General features: G+C 32.9%; 1 long non-coding RNA gene across 5 annotated transcripts in view; it reads right to left on the bottom strand.

Moving 5' to 3' along the window:
* Positions 1-7,601, bottom strand: part of LOC144283740 (uncharacterized) — a 99,675-nt gene that overhangs the window by 42,447 nt on the left and 49,627 nt on the right. The gene's annotated exons all lie outside the window — the stretch shown is intronic.

Raw genomic sequence — 7,601 nt, 5'->3', positions numbered from 1 at the left:
GAGTCTAAAGACATTACTCTTAAATATAATGTGGTACCCTAGATGTGATCCTGAGACAAGAAAAGGAATTAGACTAACATTTATAAAATTCTAATGAATATGGCCTTTAGGATATAATAATGTGTCAACTTTAATTCATTAGTATGCAACAAATGTACCATAGAAGTATAAGAGGTTAATAATAGAGGAAAATGGATGCTGAACATATAGAAACTCTTTGGAGTTCTTTCTTTCCTGTTACTTTTTTTTTTCTGTAAAATTCCAGATAGTAAATATTCCCAATTTAGCAGGATATATGGTTATGTTACAATTATTCAACTCTGTCTTTGTAGCTTAAAGGCAGCCATAAACAACAACACATAAATGAATGAGTGTGTCACCTTTGTTAAAATAAAATTTAATTACAAAAGCAAATGGAAATGTAGATTTGGCCTAAGGGTTATAGTTGCCAGCCTTTCCTCTAGATAATAACTTTTCTTTCTTCCATTTTTAGAAGTGAAGAGATATCTCCCATTTTTAGAAAGCCTAGGAATGCATCAAATGGTATATTTTATCTGGAACTTACTTGCTCTTTGTTGACTGTCTTTCAGAATATCTAGATAGCCACATTGCTAGAAGCAAGTGTCTTAGAGCTTATATTAAGTACATGAGTCTATTAAGACAAGTGTTGGGAGTTAAAACTTTTATCTTGACTTAATCTGTACCCATAATTAAACATCACATTTTTAAAAAAATTATAAGTATTAAAATTAGAATGAGTGCTACAGGGATTTTTGCTATTTCCTTTAACCACAAATGAGAGAAAAATAGCTCTTCCACCCTCAACAAGAAATATGCTCTTTCCTTAAAATCTGAATTTCTTTTACTATGGATGAACAGTCTTTGGTATCTGAGTAATGCCAACTCTCTACTTGTGCACTAGATTCAACTGTCATCTACTCTAGCAATTAACATTTCTCTTCTGTATCCTCACTATTTTCTCTTCTTGCTTGATCAATTCCCATCAACAAAAATGTTGGAATATCTTACAAATGAAAGCACAACAAATATTTGCATCTAATATTTTCCAGAGTGCTCGCTTCGGCAGCACATATACTAATATTTTCCAGATATTTCTACATTTTTCTGTTCTTCTTTATGTTGGAAGCATTAAAGAATGATCTATAATCACTGTATCTAGTTTTTCATTTTACTCTTCTCCTACTCTTTTCCTACTGTATCTTTCTGAATGTTTCATTAAATCATTTTATTAAACATTTACAAATACAAAAGAATATACCTATTCATACAAACATATGCATTTGTCTAAATATATGGTATAAAGAATAAAAGCAAAAAGAACACCACTGTGCCACTATCAGCCTAAGAAATGGAGCACTAATCAATACCAGTGAAGACCCTCTGCATGTCTTCCCAGTCCCATTCCTTTATATCTCCTGTGCATATGTAATATAACCACTATGTTTTTGTTTTTGTTTTGTTTTTTAAGATTTAATTTTTTTAAGTACCTCTACACTCAGTGTAGGGGCTTAAACTTAAACCCTAAGATCAAGAGTTGGATGCCCTACCTACTGAGCCAGCCACGCACCCCACATAATCACTGTTTTGAATTTTGTATTTAATATTCCTTGGATTTCCTTTATAGCTTAACACGCTTGCATGTTAACCCATAGCCTTTTGCTGATTGGGAAATTTTAATTGCATATAAAGACTATCATATTCAGTGTGTTCTTTTGTGACGTGCCTTTATCATGGCTCAAGGTCATGTTATTAAGATTCTACTTATGTTGACATTTGAAGCTATAGAACATTTATTTGCACTATGTTTGTAGTACTATTTCTACTCATTTTCATATTGATGGATATTTGAGTAGTAGAAAACTTCCTTTTATGCAATAATATTTTGAATATTTATGTATATATGTTCTTAAAAAATGTCTTGTTTTTCCACATACAAGTCAATTGACTGAGTTGTCAGTTCTGTAGATTTTCATTGTTTATTTTTTCTTTATTTAAAGATTTTATTTATTTATTCATGAGACACACAGAGAGAAAGAGACAGAGGCAGAGACACAGGCAGAGGGATAAACAGGCTCTATGCAGGGAGCCCAACACGGGACTCGATCAGGGGTGTCCAGGATCACACCCAGGGCCGAAGGCGGTGCTAAACCGCTGAGCCACCCGGGCTGCCCAATTTTCATTGTTCTTAATCCTGACTTATTTTCTCAGGATGCTAACATTTATTGTTGTCATATTTTTAATATTTGCTATCTTCAGGGAATAAAATTACATTTCACTGTGGTGGTTTTATTTCATATTTCCCTTATTAATTATGGCTATTCCAGAACACAGGAGTTCAAGTTCAAGGAGAAGTTCAAGGAGAAGGCTATACATATTGCTAGTGTCATGGCAAAGGGTAATTAGATGGCAGAAGCATGAGCTCTTAAAGCTTTGGTACAACAATGATATCTCTCATTTTTATCACATTTTATAGGCCTAAATTCAAAACCTGTGATAATATTTTCTTCCTCTAGAGAAAAATATTCATTTATTCCTGCCATATGCCTAAGGAAATGCCTAAAATCATTTGACTTCTAGGGATTGAGATGTTTCAAACATCTTTAAGTGGTTTATTTCCAATTTAGCCCTACTTCTTTTTTATAATAATTCATTGTAGCATAATTTCAAACTTAGAGAAATTAAAAGAGTGATATGAAATATCATACACCTGCTTCATGCATGTTTTTCAATTATTAGCATTTCACCACATGCATTCTCTCTCCTACTCTCTCTGTGTGTATACACACCCACCCTCACTCATTTGTTCACACACACACACACACACACACATATGTTCAGGCATTCACTATCACTATTCTTTTCCTGAACTGAGATCAAGCTTTATATAATCACCCTCAAATATACCAGCATGTAATTCCCCCAAATAGGGGCATCTTTCTACATAACCATAGCTACCCAAATCAGGAAATCAACACTGATGTAATGCCATCATGCAATTCTTATATCATATTCATATCCATCCAAACTGTTCCATCCATTTTCTTTCTGCTCTAGGATCCAATCCAAAATGGTGTGCTCCATTTAATTGTTATATTTTTATTGTTTCGTTAAAACCTCAGCCGTTACTCTGCATTTTCTGTGTCTCACAACTTTTGTCATTTTAGAATGTAGGGTTTTAATTTTGTTGAATATCTCTCAACCTTGTGCATCTCAACACTCAGGAGATACATTCCAGGCAGGAGTAGAACAGAAAAGATATTGTGACTTTCTCCACATCGTATCAGGGGGTATGCAATACTGGCCTGTTCCATCACTGATGTTGCCAAACTTGATCATTTGGTTAAATTGGTGCCTGACCCATTTCTCTAGCACAATGCCACCTTTTCTATCTTTAAAATTTTATTGATGGTTTCTATTTCTGTCATTCTTAATTTATTACAAGGCATTATAAGAAACAACTTTTCCTTTCTCCTCATTTATTCATTCATATCAACAAGTTCATGACTCCCTATTTAGTTCAAAGCTATAATATAGCATATCATGATTTATTTTGATACCCTATCCCAGATCTATCCAGTGAGAGTCCCTTCAAGCTGGCTTTGTGTTTTTTTTATATTTCCCATTATCCTTTGAGAATTCCTTTATTTTATGGCTTTTATGTATTTTCCTTCACTCAACTCTGAAATCAACTGTTTATTCAAGAAATTTGAGTTCCTTTTAATGGAGGATAAAATTTAGAAATTAAGACCTGGGTGATTTTTGTGCTCCTTGTTACTAAGTTGCTGTTGCTTCTAGGCCATCTTAGTGCAGAGCTACCTGACACTGTTTCTCAATATTTCAATCTCTCTCTTTCTTCATATATATATTGATTATATCAATATTTACAATATCAATCCAAAACCCCAAAGATATTGTCTAGCCCTCTTATTTTCTAAAATTGTAAATTTGTTTCCACTATCTTTAATGTATTTATTTGTTTCCTCAATTCCCCGAACCCCATGATCATGCTGGCCACCTTCCCTATCCTCCTACTTGACTCCTGGCCTCACTGCCACTTTCTCATTCTACAGCACACTGTTGTCTGCAGGACCCCAGTACCTTCTTAGCCCTTAGCAATGCTACCACTTTCAAGAGGGAGGGGAGGGGGGAGGAGATGAATTTACACTTACTTTTGTGGCCTAAGGTTTTCAGGATTCATTTAAAAACATAGGGTTATACAAAACTTCCTCCTCAATCCCATCTTTTTCTGGGATCTGGAATCCAACTTTTATATTCCTAAGCCCACAAGGCTCTCAAAAGCTCTGTTCGATTTCTCAGTCATCTTTCAGAAAATCAGAAAAAAGGCCTGTGGGAATAGCAGGTTTCAATTTTGTAGATTTTATTTCTTTTCTATTTTAGCCCAGGATTTTAAAATTTTATCATTAATTCACCAAAGTAAAATAAACTCAAAAGAAGCAGAAAAAAATAATAAAAATTAAAATCACACAACATGAAATAACCTGAATAGTCCTTAACCAGTTCAAAAAATGAATTTTTAATTAAGAGACTCTTGAAAAGAAAATGCCTATTTTCATATGGCGTCAGTGCAGTATTTTCCACTGACATTTAAAGAAAAGTTAAGATCAATTTTAAAGAAAAGTTACATTTAAAGAAAACATTTAAAGAAAAGTTAAGATCAATTTTACATAAGCTTTTCCAAAATATAAAAGAGAGAATACTTTCCAACTCATATTATAAACCCAGCATAACCATGGTACAAAAAACAAAGACAGTACAAAGAAAGAAAAGTATAGACCACTATCTCTCATGAACTTACAAAATTTCTTTTTTTTTTTTTTTAAAGTTTCAGTTTATTTTATTTATGATAGTCACACAGAGAGAGAGAGAGAGAGAGAGAGAGGCAGAGACACAGGCAGAGGGAGAAGCAGGCTCCATGCACCGGGAGCCCGACGTGGGATTCGATCCCGGGTCTCCAGGATCGTGCCCTGGGCCAAAGGCAGGGACCAAACTGCTGCGCCACCCAGGGATCCCTATTTCTTAACAAAAATATTAGCAAACTGATTCTAATAATATAAAAAGTATTACACACTATGTCGAACTGGAATTTTAGTCACATACGTAAGGTTGTTTCAGTATAGCCCGCTATATTAATAAACTAGAGAAGAATTATCATAATGTCATATCAATTGATGCAGGAAAAGCATTTGATAAAATTCAATGTTTGGTGATAAAACCTCAGCAATTTGGGAAAGAGGAGAACTACATCTACTTGATCCAGAATTTCTAAGAAAAAATAATCTATGGTTAACATCATACCTAATTGTTGAAGACAATTTCATCTTAAAACTAGGAACAAGGCAAGAATGGCTGTTTTGATCATTTAAGTCATTAAACTTAATAGAAGTTTTGGACACTGCAATAAGGCAAGAAAAAAAAAGAAATAAAAATTATACAAATTGTAAAAAAGGAAATAAGTCTGCCATGTTGATAAATGGTGTTGGAAAAACCACACAGCAACATGCAAAAGGATGAAACTGGACCACTATCTTACACCATACTAAAAAATTAACTTAAAGTGTATTAAAGACTTGAACATAAGATCTGAGATCATAAAACTCCCAGAAGAAAATGTAGGCAGTAAGCTCCATGACATCAATTTTGGTGATGATTTTATAGATCTAACTTTAAAGAAAATAAAAATATATATTCCAAAAGATATCTACAACCTCATGTTCATTGCAGCATTATTCTTAATAAGCAAGCTGTGGAAACAGTGGATGTATGAATGGATAAAGAAAATGAGTGGATATATATATATATATATATATATACGCACACACACACATATAGTGTGTGTAGTATTTATATATATACATACATACATTATACATATATATATGTAGTATTATTTATCCATAAAACATGAAGTTTTGCCATTTGGGGCAACATGGATGAAGTTTGAGGGCATTATGCTTAAGTGAAACAATTCAGACAAAGAAAGATAAACACCCTATGATCTCATTTATTTGTGAAACCTAAAAAAAAAAAAAAGAACCTAACCACACAAAAAACCCATAAGGTCATAGATCAGAGAACAGATTTGTGGTAACCAGAGGCAGAGCTGGGGATGAACAAAATGAGTGAAGATGGTCAAAAGGTACAAACTTCTAGTTATAGTTATGGGATGTAATGTACAGCATGATGACTATAGTTAATAATACTGTATTGTATATTTGAAAGTTGCTAAGAGAGTACATTTTAAAAATTCTCATCATGAGAAAAAATTTATTCCTATGTATGGTGACAGATGTTAAGTAGACTTATAGTAGTGATTTTTGCAATAATACAAATATCAAATTATTATGTTGTATACCTAAAATCAATATAATGTAATATGTCAATTTTACTTCAACTAAATAAATTATCTTTTTAACATCTGAAAATAAAAACAAATTACAGATAAAGTTGCCATGTTATAAGTATACATATCTCTGTAGATAGACCCTAATGGCAAAGAAATGAAGTCATCTGTCATTGACTAGAATGGAACTGAGGCTTCTTGCCAACAACCAAGTCAAGCATCTTAGAATTGAATTCTCCAATACAAATCAAGCCTTAAAATTATTGGAGCACCAACCAACAATTTGACTATAAACTTGTGAGAACCCTAAGAGAGAACCATCCTGCTAATCATTTCCAGGTTTCTAACTTTCCAAAACTGTGTAAGATAATAAATATTTGTTGTTTTAAGCCACTGTATTTTGGGGTAATTTGTTACACTACAATATGTAACTAATCCAATGTGGAATAGGATATTGCAAATACTAAGTGTATCTCTCCAGAGAATACTAATCACAAAGAAAGAGAAATGTTAAAATTAAGATATAAAAAGCCGTCAGACTCTAGCTTGACCAAACAATCAAGGACAATATTTACCTTGTCTCTCTCTAACCCAAACCAAGTTAAACTCCATAAAGGCAGAGAGTTTGTTTTATTCATTGATCAAAGCAAAGAGTATGGGAAGGAGACTTATTCACTACGGTACTAACGAGTATTTGATGAATGAATGTCTACTCAGGTACATATGCATATCTATTATTAGCGAGAATTTAAAAAAATAAATTCCTTACTTATTTACCAGTGAAAATGTTATTTTTTTCATTTATGTCAATTTTTGAAACCATTGGACATAATTTTAACTGAATTATGTAGTACTTTTGTTCAAATCTCTAAATATCAAAGCCAAATTTGTCTATAAAAGGCCATATTTATTTCTTTTTCTTTTTTATTCTAGTTTTTATTTAAATTCCAATTCATTGACATACAGTGTAATGTTAGTTACAGGTATAGAATTTAGGGATTCATCACTTATATCAATAAATGCCCAGTGCTCATAACAAGTGCCCTTCTCTATATGTATTACCCATTTAACCCATCTCCCCATCCACTTTCCCTCCAATAACCCTCACTTTGTTCTCTATAGTTGAGTCTGTTTCTGATTAGTCCCTCTTACACCTCACCCCATGTTCATTTGTTTTGTTTCTTAAATTCTACATATGAATGAAATCCTACGGTATTTG

This window comes from Canis aureus, chromosome 14 (genome assembly GCF_053574225.1).
Source record: "Canis aureus isolate CA01 chromosome 14, VMU_Caureus_v.1.0, whole genome shotgun sequence".
NCBI classification, from domain to species: Eukaryota; Metazoa; Chordata; class Mammalia; order Carnivora; family Canidae; genus Canis; species Canis aureus.
This window is presented reverse-complemented; position numbering and strand designations above follow the sequence as displayed.